This window comes from Leptodactylus fuscus, chromosome 2 (genome assembly GCF_031893055.1).
Source record: "Leptodactylus fuscus isolate aLepFus1 chromosome 2, aLepFus1.hap2, whole genome shotgun sequence".
NCBI lineage: Eukaryota > Metazoa > Chordata > Amphibia > Anura > Leptodactylidae > Leptodactylus > Leptodactylus fuscus.
Window position 1 is genome coordinate 174,139,393 of NC_134266.1, and position 12,536 is coordinate 174,151,928.

Below are 12,536 nucleotides of genomic sequence, written 5' to 3' on the forward strand. Positions count from 1 at the left end.
AGACATGTCCGAGGAGATTTAATTTGTTTCAGAGTCAGCAGTTGCGGATCTATTTCACTAATAAACCAATCTGTGTGTTCTCTAAGGGCATTTTCTATGTAGCCTTCTGAGAATTCACCCTTTAACCCCTATACAGTGGTGAAGGTAACACTGCAAGGTCACTACCTCCTGAGGTGGTCCTAGTGTCGGTAGCAGCTAGCCTAGAGATTCTGGTGCAAAACACCAGGGGTCAAGCAAGAGAATGGTCAGGACCAGGCAGCCGGTCAGGGCAGGCAATGGTTCAGGAGTCCACAGTGGGTCATCCAGAACATCAAAGTAACCTATATAACCGCAACCTGAAATAAAATGAAGTGGTAAACCATAGAAAATATGCAGTACAAATAAACTGGTCAGACAAGAAACTGATGGAAGACTGGACAGGGACACAAAGTGAGCCATCTCTGAGAAACAATCTACTATCAACCAGATGGTAGTACAGTTGGCAGAAGGTGGTAGGTCTATGAAGAAATTGCAATATGTTGCCACCCAAACTAGTCTTTCCCTAGAGGACTTTTTTGGACATGTAGATCAGGCAGTCACAAAATCCCAAACACCCTCTGTCTTTAAGAACTACCAGAAATGCTGAGATATAAGATCAAGAGTCTTTCATATTCAAGGATGACCAGCTAGCTCCATCTAGTACAGATAAGTAAGGGAAGAATGCTCCGAACAAAAAAACGTTTGCATGCTCCCTTGGAAAATAAAGGTATTCGGTCAACAAGAGATGTAGCAGCAAGTAGTTTATTGAATAAGGATGACATGTTTCGGGGTAATGGTGTCAAACAGAGAGCACCACCCCTTCCTCAGATCTGTCACATATAACAGCGCCATCCAGAATACGAACACCCAAAAGATAACTGCTCCTGGGTTCCTCCTAATGCAGGACAATGCCAGTCCTCATGTGGAGTGTGTCAGCAGTTCCTGCAACATGAAGGCATTGAAGCTATGAACTGGCCCATCCGTTCCCCGTTACCTGAATCCGATTGAGCACATCTGGGACATCATGTCTCTCTCCATCAACCAACGTCACGTTGCACCACACACTGTCCTGGAGTTGGCAGATGCTTTAGTCCAGGTCTGGGAGGAGATCACTCAGGAGACCATCCACAACCTCATCAGGAACATGACCAGGCGTTGTAGGGAGGTCATAGAGACACGTGGAGGCTACACACACTACTGAGCCTCATTTTGACATGTTTTAACCCCTTCCCGACATGCGCCGTAATAGTACGGCACATGTCGGGTCTGTAACTATGGCGACCGCCATAGCCGCCGGTTGTCTACTGCTTTAAGCAGTAGACAACCGGCTCTAATGCCTCCAATCGGTCCCCGGACCGATCGGAGGCGTTAACCCTTCCGGCGCCGCGGTCAAAGGCGCCGGAGGCGCCATTTTCCCGGCGGCGCATGGGCGCCGCCATTTTGTCCGGGATCGCCGGCTCCTGGAGCATGTTCCAGGGCCGACGTCATGTTGCCATGACAGCCGGGAGCCTGTACAAGGCTCCCAGGCTTGTCTGCAAATTGTCTCTTTTGCAGGCTGGTCTATGCAGCCTGCAAAAGAGAGGATGATTTATTGCAATGCATTGTAATGCATTGCATTAGTGATCAGACCCCCTGGGGTTCAACACCCCTAGGGGGTCTAATAAATGCAAAAAAAATTTAAAAAAAAAGTAAAAAAAAAATATAAAAAAATATAAAAAGTATTAAAAGTTCAAATCACCCCCCTTTCCCTAGAACACATATAAAAGTAGTTAAAAATTGTGAAACATATACATGTTAGGTATCCCCGCGTCCGAAATCGCCCGCTCTACAAATCTATAAAAATATTTTTCCTGTTCGGTAAACGCCGTAGCGGGAAAAATAGTCAAAAGTGCCAAACCGCCGTTTTTTCACTGTTTTGATTCTGATAAAAATTTGAATAAAAAGTGATCAAAGCAATAACATTTCCCGAAAATGGTAGAACTAAAAAGTACACCCGGCCCCACCAAAAAAGACGCCCTATGCATCCCCGTACACTTACGTATAAAAAAGTTACGGCCGTCGGAATATGGCGACTTTTAGAAAAAAAATTTTTTAACACAGTTTTGGAATTTTTTTAAGGGGTCAAAATGTAAATAAAACCATATAAATTTGGTATCCCTGGAACCGTACCGAAACACAGAATATAGGGGACATGTCATTTTGGCTGCACAGTGAACGCCGTAAAACCAAAGCCCGTAAGAAAGTCGCAGAAATGCATTTTTTCTTCAAATACACCCCATTCTGAATTTTTTTCCTGCTTCCCAGTACATTATATAGAATAATTAATGGTGGCATCATGAAGAAAAATTTGTCCCGCAAAAATTAAGACCTCATATGACTCTGGGAGCGGAGAAATAAAAAAGTTATGGGGTTTAGAAGGAGGGGAGTCAAAAACGAAAATCAAAAAATGCCATCGGCGGGAAGGGGTTAAGGACATTACATCAAAGTTGGATCAGCCTGTAGTGTGTTTTTCCACTTTAATTTTGGGGGGACTCCAAATCCAGGTCTCCATTGGTTAATAAATTTGATTTCCATTGATGATTTTTGTGTGATTTTGTTGTCATCACATTCAACTTTGTACAGAACAAAGTATTCAATGAGAATATTTCATACACTCAGATCTAGGATGTGTTATTTGAGTGTTCCCTTTATTTTTTTGAATAGTGTATATACAAAAAGAGAGTAAATTCACAATAATGTAATAAAGTGGTTACATAAAGCCATACAAAGTTGCAACATCATAATAAAGCATTACCACTCTGTCCTATAGATATAACACAAATCTCACCATATGAAAACGTACCCCATGAGGTAGAATAACAATAAACTAGGAGCAACAAACTACAAAAGGAATAGCAATTTTTTTCTTTTTCAGTCACAGTTAAAAAATAAGGATCTTAACTCTGGTTTGTTGTCACTGGTGTCAGCAAATCCAATTTCCAAGTAGGAATCATGGTATTTCCTTTTTACTGATCTTTTTCCTGTGGAACTGATATTCACAGAAGAAGAACTAGTACTAGGCACTTCGTTGAACACTTCTGGCGCATTTGGCGTCACTAACTCTTCCCCAAACTCTTCAGCCTGTCAAATTATTTCAGCATTAGTAATCTCTAGAGATGAGCGAGTAGAATTCGATCGAATACTACGGTATTCGAAATATTCGTACTCGATCGAATACTACTAGCTATTCGCAGTAAATATTCGATTCAGAACCAGCGTTGATTGGTTGAATGATATACAGTGTATAGCATTCGGCAAATCAACGCTGGTTCTGCAGCAGGCTCGTCCTTGCTAGTCGGACCAAAGCAGTCTCCATTGTGGTCCGATTTTACACTCTGCCTCCTCACAGACGAGCCTCCGGCAGAACCAGCGTTGATTGGCCGAATGCTGTACACTGGCCAATCAACGCTGGACAATGCATTCCTATGACAAAAAAGTAAGCTCCCTCGTAACAGCAAGCTGCCAGCTCTCCCGACTAGCAAGGATGAGCCTGCTGCAGAACCAGCGTTGATTTGCCACAGGCTCGTCTTTGCTAGTCGGGAGAGCTGGCAGCTTGCGGTTACGAGGGAGCTTACTTTTTATCAGCGCAACTGCAAGCACTGTGCAGTTAAAGCGCACGGACCCCATAGATTATAATGGGATCCATGCGCTTTAACTGCACAGCGCTCCTTCTAAACACTCTCCTCCTGCTACTCGTGAACTTGGTGACTCTCCTTTAGTCGAATAGTGGTTTCCCCTGAAACGAGCATTTTTCCCATAGACTATAATGTGATTCGATATTCGATCAAGTAGTCGAATATTGAGGCTCTACTAGAAACGAATCTCGAATATTTCACTGTTCGCTCATCTCTAGTAATCTCTTCAACACTGCAATAGAAAAGTCGTATGACCCAAATCTGGTTCTGGATAATCACAACAACGGGAGGGTCTGTGTCAGTGGTATTAACTGCTTTTCTGAAGGATCCAGTCTTCAACCAGTGATCCATTGCTGAATAAGCAAATTAGTAATGTTTTTCGAATAACATGTGGCGAATAACTGCAAATACTGCGCAAACTAAACTGACACAGCAAGTATCAAGTGACCGCACAATACTAGCATGAAAGAGGACTAAAGCACTTCCGTACACAGGTACAGTTTGTTTGGCAAATATACGAGACCAGCGTATTAAGCCGGAAAGGACGGTCTGAGACCAGTTTGGAAGTGACTTCCGACCATGATGCGTTAATCCGCTGGCCTCGTATATTCACCGAACAGACTGTAGTGCCGCGCCGGTAGAATATTAGGAGTGCATGTGAACCAGTATTTTAATTTTGAAACCCTTCATATTTATCTATTTTTTTTATTGTTAAACGTTTATTATCGTCATATCGCGGAGCACTTATAGATGGTTCGCTGAACATTTGGTGCTCCGCAGAGCACAGTTTGGGAAACGCTGCCTAGCCTTATTAATGATAGTCCCTCCTTTTATATATAGCTCCCTTATTAATATCCCCCCACCCAGTCTTATTATTAATAGTTCCCCCTAATAAATAATAGTTCCAACAGCCTTTCTAATATAAGGCCCCCTTATTAATAATAGTTGCTCCAAAAGAAAAATAATTAGATCCTCCTTATAAATTGCCCTGAAAGTATTAAAACTAATCCTTGTTAGTGAATGTTTACCCCCTTTCTTAGTAATAAACCCCTTTAATTTGTCAAAAAAAAAAAAAAAAAAAAGCTTTTACTCACCTTCCCAGGATCCCTGCTGTGTCCACAGTATTGGTGATCATAGCAAAAATCTCCAGGGACACTTTCTGATAGTAATGGGAGGGATCGATAGACAGTGAGATAGTGAGGGTGGGAGGGGCTAGTAATGGGTGGGATAGCTAGTCACTGTAAGTGGCAGGGGCTAGACTTAGTGAAACAGGCAGGGTGGGAGGGGTTAGGCTTAGCAGGTTAGGCTTAGGGGTTTTGTAACAGGAGTAAGAGCAGAGGAGGGGGACTGAGTGAGAGAGTGTTAGTGCAGAAGATATACAGGAAGCTGCACAGCAAGAATCTAAAAGCATGTAAACAAATACAGAGGATGCAGCAGCTGTCAGAGGCACCCAGAAATCACTCTAAACACTGCTAAATGTATATGGGCATACTTATTAGCCCTTCACTAGCACTAATACACCATTATATATATATAAAAAAAAAAAAATTCTGCCCGGAAAAACCCTTTAAGGGTCCGTTCACACAGCAGAAACCTTTTCCATCATGTGAGTTCTCCGTGTGGCTAGCTGCAACGGGATGCCGATGTAGTGCATCGGCATCCCACTCCTGATTAGGCCCGCATGAATGGGCCTAATCAGGAGTGAGTCTCGAGTTGCGGACACCGCAGCTGACTCAGCTGCGCAATCTGCAGGAAGATAGGGAATTTCGCTTCTTTTTCACGCTAACTGAAAAAAAAAATCGCTAGCAGGGAGAAAAAAGTGACTCCCATTGAAATGAATGGGAGCCTTTTTTGCAGGCAGATTTTGAAGCGGATTCCGCGTCAAAATTAGCCTACAAAAAACTCCATGTGAACATACCCTAAGTATATACAATACTCATTAGCCATCTTCTTATTTTATGAACATGTTTGCAATGTTTAGTAAATCAGTTAACATAAAGTGAAGTCCTGTTCTGATTTCAGATACCATTTCATTTCATTTTTACTTCAATTTCCTGATTTACAATAAAGCCTAGAAAATCTTATAATGACTGTCTGATACAAGATTTATAAATATCTGAACATTTCCTGTAATTCCCCACATTCATGTAAAGACAACTGTATTTTTGCCATATCCTTTCCTGGAATTATAAACTGCAGGGAGGTTATAAGGTTCAGCTTAAAGGATTACACTGAATACTTGATGTAAAATCATCAGGAGGAGGATGAAGCTGACAAATCTCGCTTCCAACATATATAATCAAGACGTGAAATCATTCTACATCTTTCCACAGAGCTCAGAACTCAGCAACTTGAAAAAGAATGCATCCTGCAACTCAATAAATAATTCAGATCTTACAGGATGAGTTCCTGATATGCTTTACATATTGCTACATTTATAAAATAGTTAACCAAATTATTATATTCATGACAAGTCTACAAAGTTGATCAATCTATTACTGACACCTACAATGCTGTTCACTTTTTTATTTTTTTATTTGTTTGGGCTTTACATGTGTACATCAATTAATAGAAGCTGAATATTTCCATTAAAGGAGCGGTCTCATGACCCTCTTCCTCTGTGCTCAGGATGGTCCTCTATCAGCTAGGGTGCAAAGTAGCTAACAAAATTGACGTGCTATATATCACAAATATATATTATAAATCACCATGTATTTGGAAAGATGGAAAGATCTACAAGGCCTTATAGGGTTGTCTGTATTGAACAAAGCTCCTTAAATGTTCCCTAGGTAGTGTGACTTCCATCTTCTGCCCAACAGAGAAAATTTCCAGTTTTGGCAATTCATCAATGCGCTGTGAGGGGGGCTGACTGTCAGGTTCAGTGTAATAGCTAAGCCAGCGCTCTTCATATCATGACCATGTACTGGGGCTTCACTATCTGTGCTAGACAACCAGCCCTGGCAGGAAAGGGCACACCCCTAAAGCCCTTTTCAGCTAATTTGCATAAGAATAAAATGTTGTTGTTTATGAAAATAGAGCTGCATTGCAGTTATGCTATATTGTGTTAACCACTATACTGTGGCTAACACGTCGGAATAGCCTTTAGAAAGGTTATTCGTCTCTTACCTTTAGATGGGATCTCCACTGCGCCGCTCCTTAGTAATACCGTTTTTTACCGGTATGTAAATTAGGTCTCTGGCAGCGATGGGGGCGGGCCCCAGCGCTGAAAATGCGATGAGGGCGTCCCCACCGCTGCCCGAGAACAGGATCCTGCGCCGCCTCTGTCTTCAGCTGGATCCTCCCCTTCTTTCTTCAGCAGCGTCCCTCTGTCGGCTCAAAGATATCCAGCAGTACTGCAATAGAACATATTAATGAATTTCATATACAGTAGCTATTAAAGGGGTTGCCCAGGGTTAAGCTTTTAGGCCATAGACACCTAATCAGTGGGGCCAACAATCCCTCCTGGATCGATCAGCTGCTTCGGGCACTTGTCATATACACTATACAGGGCCAGAAGCAAAAATCTCCATGCCTTGTATAGTGGCCAGGTGTAGTCACTGCAGCTCAGCGCTCATTGAAGTCATTGGGTAATAAATAGCACTGACGGAGCCTGACCACTATTCAGGGATGGACCATAGCAAGCCACAAAATTCATATTACCCTCTACAGCAGAGGTCAGCAAGCCCTGGCACACATGCCAAGAGTGGCACTCCTGCCATATTTCACTGGCACACCAGCAGCACAGGACCTGCAAGAGTTAAATGAAGTCCGAGCGTCCCTTCAGTGCTCTGCTAGAGCTGAGGCATAAGGACACTCCCCTTTGAGAGGGGTGCAGGAAACCCAGGGGGTGGAGCTTAATCGCTCAGTTCTCTGCCTGCTATAGTGATAGCTCCTGCCGTCTGCATCCTGCAAACGTTCCCCGAGGAGGAGAGGAAGCTGCTAGCAAAGTGAAAGTAACAACACACAGGTACATAGGATTACTGTTCTCATTAATGTCAGGCATTTGGGGTTATTAGTTTAGTGTTAGTAACTCCATGTGCCTCACATTAATAGGAATAAACCCCATCATGTCCCTCACATTAACCCCTGTGTGCCCCATATAAAGGTTACTAATATGTGAGACATATGGAGGTACTAATAAAAGACCTCAATAATGAAGATACTTAATTATTACCTCCAAGTCTCTCACATATCAGTAACTCTTACACAAGGTTAAATGTGAGCTACATGATGGGGTTAATTGCTATTAATAAGAGGCACATGGAGTTTCTAAACTGTCATGCACAGGGCCAGACTTTTCTCTACAATTGGTCCTGTACATTTCAATGGGCCCATACACATAGATCCTGTTTTTGCAGCTGTGTGTCTGGGACAAATTGAGCTGTAAAATATAGAGCAGGTCCTATATTTGTCCTATACCTTTCCTACACCTGTCCGTATCTGCAGCCCTGTCAATTTATTTTTAAACTATAGGTCTGTGAAAACCATATCCGTGCCATTTGTGTGCAGGAGGCCTAAGGCTGAAGCACCACATTGCGTTAAGACAGCGTTTTGGTTGCAAATTTTGCTGCGGTTTTATGAGCCAAAGTCACCGATGTACCGTTTCAACACACCACGAACACGTAACGGTCGATAATAATGTCACCAATTTGCCTTACTGCCCACCTTAGAATTACCCGGAGTCCCTTCACATAAACTAGAACTGAAGATTGGCGTTCCTGTTCTACTCATGCGTAATCTGGATGCACCCCGATTGTGTAATGGCACAAGGCTACGTGTCACACAACTAGGAACAAATATCACTGAAGCCACTATTCTTACAGGAGCAGCTAAAGGTGACAGTGTGTTAACCCCATGCATTCCAATTATACCAAATAATTTCCCATTTCAATTCAAACGACTACAATTTCCCCTTAAGTTGGCTTTTACAATGACCATTAATAAATCCCAAGGACAAACGCTGAAAGTAGCAGGAATACATTTGGCCACACCAGGCTTCTCACATGGACAACTTTATGTGGCTTGCTCAAGAGTATCCTGTGCCCAAAACTTACATGTACTGGCGGAAAATAACAAATCATACAATATCGTATATATCGCAGTATATTAACTTGAAATACCTCTGCCCCAAAGACACTATGTACAGTTTCTCAGAACACCGTATAGCAGCTGAAATATAAATTACCTTCAACACAAAAGTCTCATGTATTCTCTGGAATACAGCAAAAACAAGATACACAGTTACATTTCATATCCCATACGTTATACACAGTACGAAAACCTTACCCACGCCTACGTACCCACTTCTACAATCACCGCAGACAAAGTCGCGGGTACCAGCTAGTTGCCTATATAAGCATAGCTTATTCTTAGCCACATGTAATGGTTATTAATGATAGGTAGCACCAAGGGGGATTCTAATAAGCCCGAGGCTGTGGTGGGGTCCAACAGCAAGTATTTGGCCATAGCTCCCATTGTACATAGGAGTCTGCTCTTTCTGTCCCGCTGTTTTTCCTCATAAGTCATAGGCTACCCGGAACAGCGGCACGAGGAACAAGAGTTGGGTGAAGACTTGAGTTAACCTTGTGAGTTTTGCAAGTTTCAATCAAACTGAACAAAGTCCAAACTGAAATTGCTATTATACTGTGGGGCCTCAACATGCTTTGTACTGATGTTGAGACCCAGTCATAGGTCTCAGTGGTCCCTGACACCATTCAAGAGGCCTACAACAGATACTGCAACGAAGCCCAGGGGAGGTGAGTTTGACTGTTTTTTTATTGTTTATGTTTACTCAACTCCCCTGACCTTTATGTGTTTGGCCAAACTCCATTTTTGGACAATTTATAATGAAACGGTTTTGTCACCTCTATTGTACATGTGTTGGGTTTTTTTTTTACATTTTATGGGGCACGCTAGGAAATAATACAATCTGCAGTAACATTAAACTGTGCGGAGCCACAGGGGCATTATACTGTGTGGAGGAGCCACTGTGGGACTTTATACAGTTTAAACATGCCACCATCAGATATTATATTGTCTGGGGTTCTCTATGGCACATTATACTTAATGGCGCTATGGGACATTATAATGTATAAAGGGCTGTTGTGGAGCATTATACTGTATGAAGGGCCAATATATACTTCTATATAATGTTTGGGGAAACTAAAGAGACAAAGTATTTAAGGCACAGTATTAGGCCTCATACGCTGTATGTTTTATGGCTAGCACACTAACCCATTCATTTTTATGGCTCTTTACACACAATCATGTATTATCATATGGCTTTTGCAGTCCAGGGTCACTGAGAGTTATGAACGGGAGAGTGTAGACACAGTCGTATGCAAGTCGCCTTAGGGAAATAGCAGCAGGATGCAGGGAATGATGGAAATGTAAGAAACCTAACTTTCTGTAGCAAAGTCTACAGAATTGACTTATGGCTGCAAGAAAAGTCATGTCAGGCTGTAGCAAATGCAGAAGATGAGGAAAGAGAACGTCTAAGGTCAATAAAACATCACTAGAAGTAAACCCTGTGATATGATTATGCTGTCATAGGTATCTCTGGCATCAATGTAGGGCACTTTCAGAACAACCTGAGGCTAATGGTACCCTTAGTCTATGCCCCTCCTTGGCATAGTACGCTTCAAACTTTTTGCAGAATTAACGTGAGATCGTGGAAGAACACAAAGTGCCACATGTGAAAAATGAGTCCTAATATTCACTCATGATTAATTTGACACCTACATAATGTCAGTGATGCAATATTTATGGGATAAATAATAAAGGAATGCCTTAGTTAATGATTCTCCGAAAGTTAAACTTTGCAGGGATATCTTTTATTTCATCAGTTTTTGCCAGAGGAAGCCCAGGGTCATAGATAAGCCTGACTGTCGGCTGCACTTATTATACTGTATTTAGTTTTGTAGACGAACTATAAATAACGAAAACATTTTGCAAAGGTTTAAAGATTCTCTCTAATAATGTGGCAGTCTGTTGTTTTGATCAGTTGCCAATTGATATGACCCGGGCATGATTTCCTTTATTGTGGCCCACCCCAAGGAAATTATTGCTGGGTTTCAGCGTACAGAAACAGAGTACAGGTTGGTTTGTGTTCTTTTTCCTAGAAAAGCTGCTATTATATCATGTCAGCCAAGGTTTCTAGTAAAGTCAAGTCTACCTTAGCAAATAGTGACTTCCAGCTGCTATTTAACTGGTACATCAGTCCTGAATCACCAGCGTTGTAAAATCCATTTGCTTGTCCTGTTCCTGTATCATTAAACGCTCCAGTAAACCAGTGTTTTGCAAAGAGTTTGAAAGAAAGTTTCCCTCAGCCTACTGGAACAGTATAAACAGACACAGGTAAGCGGGGCACAAATGGCCTTGGTGCAAAGGGTTAATAGGACAGTCACAGGACTGTTAGAATTAAATGGAAAAGATAATTTTTAATAATATGCACCAGAGAAAAAGCACAAACGCATGGATAAATATGGGCGACTGGAGTGAATTTACTAAGACAGGCATTTCATAGACCTCATGATAGGTTCCGTCACATCTTTTGCATGTCTGTGCATCATAACAGCAAATCTACAGCAGCTATGAGGTAGCGTAGTTTGCGCTATAATTTGTGATAAATTATAGTAATTCTACCAGTAATAGGAGGTCATGCCTCCTCCACTCCAGGTGTTGGGAGTCGATATTGAGAGCAGCATCTGAGGGGTTAAATGGCTGAGATTGTTGTCTCCACCATTAGAGCAGACACTATCACTGCAGCATAATGGGAAGAATAAGGGCCTGTTCTGATGGAAGAAACTGAAGCGGAATTGAGGCAGAATCACTGTGGCAGAAAGGTGAAGCATCCCTTCACCCACTGATCAGCCCTTTACTGGACCCCACGCAGTATAAAGTCCCCTTTGCCAGCCCCCCACACAGTGGGGCGCACCCTTTACTGGCCCCCAAACATAATATTGCCTCCTTTCCTAGCCCCCAATTAGAATAATGACCTCTTTTTTGGCCTCCACATTGTATAATTTACCCCTTTCCTAAGCCCCCACACAGTATAACGTCCCCCTTACTTACTTACTCCTCACATAGTATATCATTCCCTTTGTAGGCCCCTATACAGTAATTTATATACAGTATAGGCCCCCATGCAATAAGGCCCCCTTTACAAGCCCCCATACAATAAGGGCCACAATACAATGACAAGGCCACTACCTGCTTGAGTAATGGGGGCTATTAACTTTCCCATATCTGCTTTTGCCCACAGCAGCCTACTCTGCTTCCTCTTCATCCTTCAGCCCCTATGTGCCACACATGATCTTCTGACATGACGACATCATGTGCAGTGCATGGGGCCCCTAAGAGGCTGGAGAATGAACAGGATACAGAAGAGGTTGCTTATAGCAGGAGCTGGGATAGATAAGTTAATAGCAGCCTTTACTGGCTAAAGTAATCCGGCTTATTAAAATAGTAGTGGGGGACCAGCTAGGGCCCCCTGAAGGCGCAGAGCCCACGTGGGATTCACTGTTATCCCAGTTGGCCACTCTGAGCCTGCCTCCACTAATCCTATCAACATTTTAGAAGAGTGGTGGAGAGTAGGGTTGAGCGATCGTGTTCGGAAAAGATCGGATTCCGATCGGCGATCGAGAAAATTTCATGATCGCCATCGGAATTCCAAACACAATCTTTTTATGTGGGATCGAGATCGGTGATTTTTCCCACAATGCTTTGCTTAGCCTTCACACTGAGTATACGCTGTATATTCAGAGTGAAGGCTCCACTGCAGTTCCATAGGAATGAATGGAAGCAGTCGACACACAGCCTTAACCCCCTGCGCGCCGGCTGCCT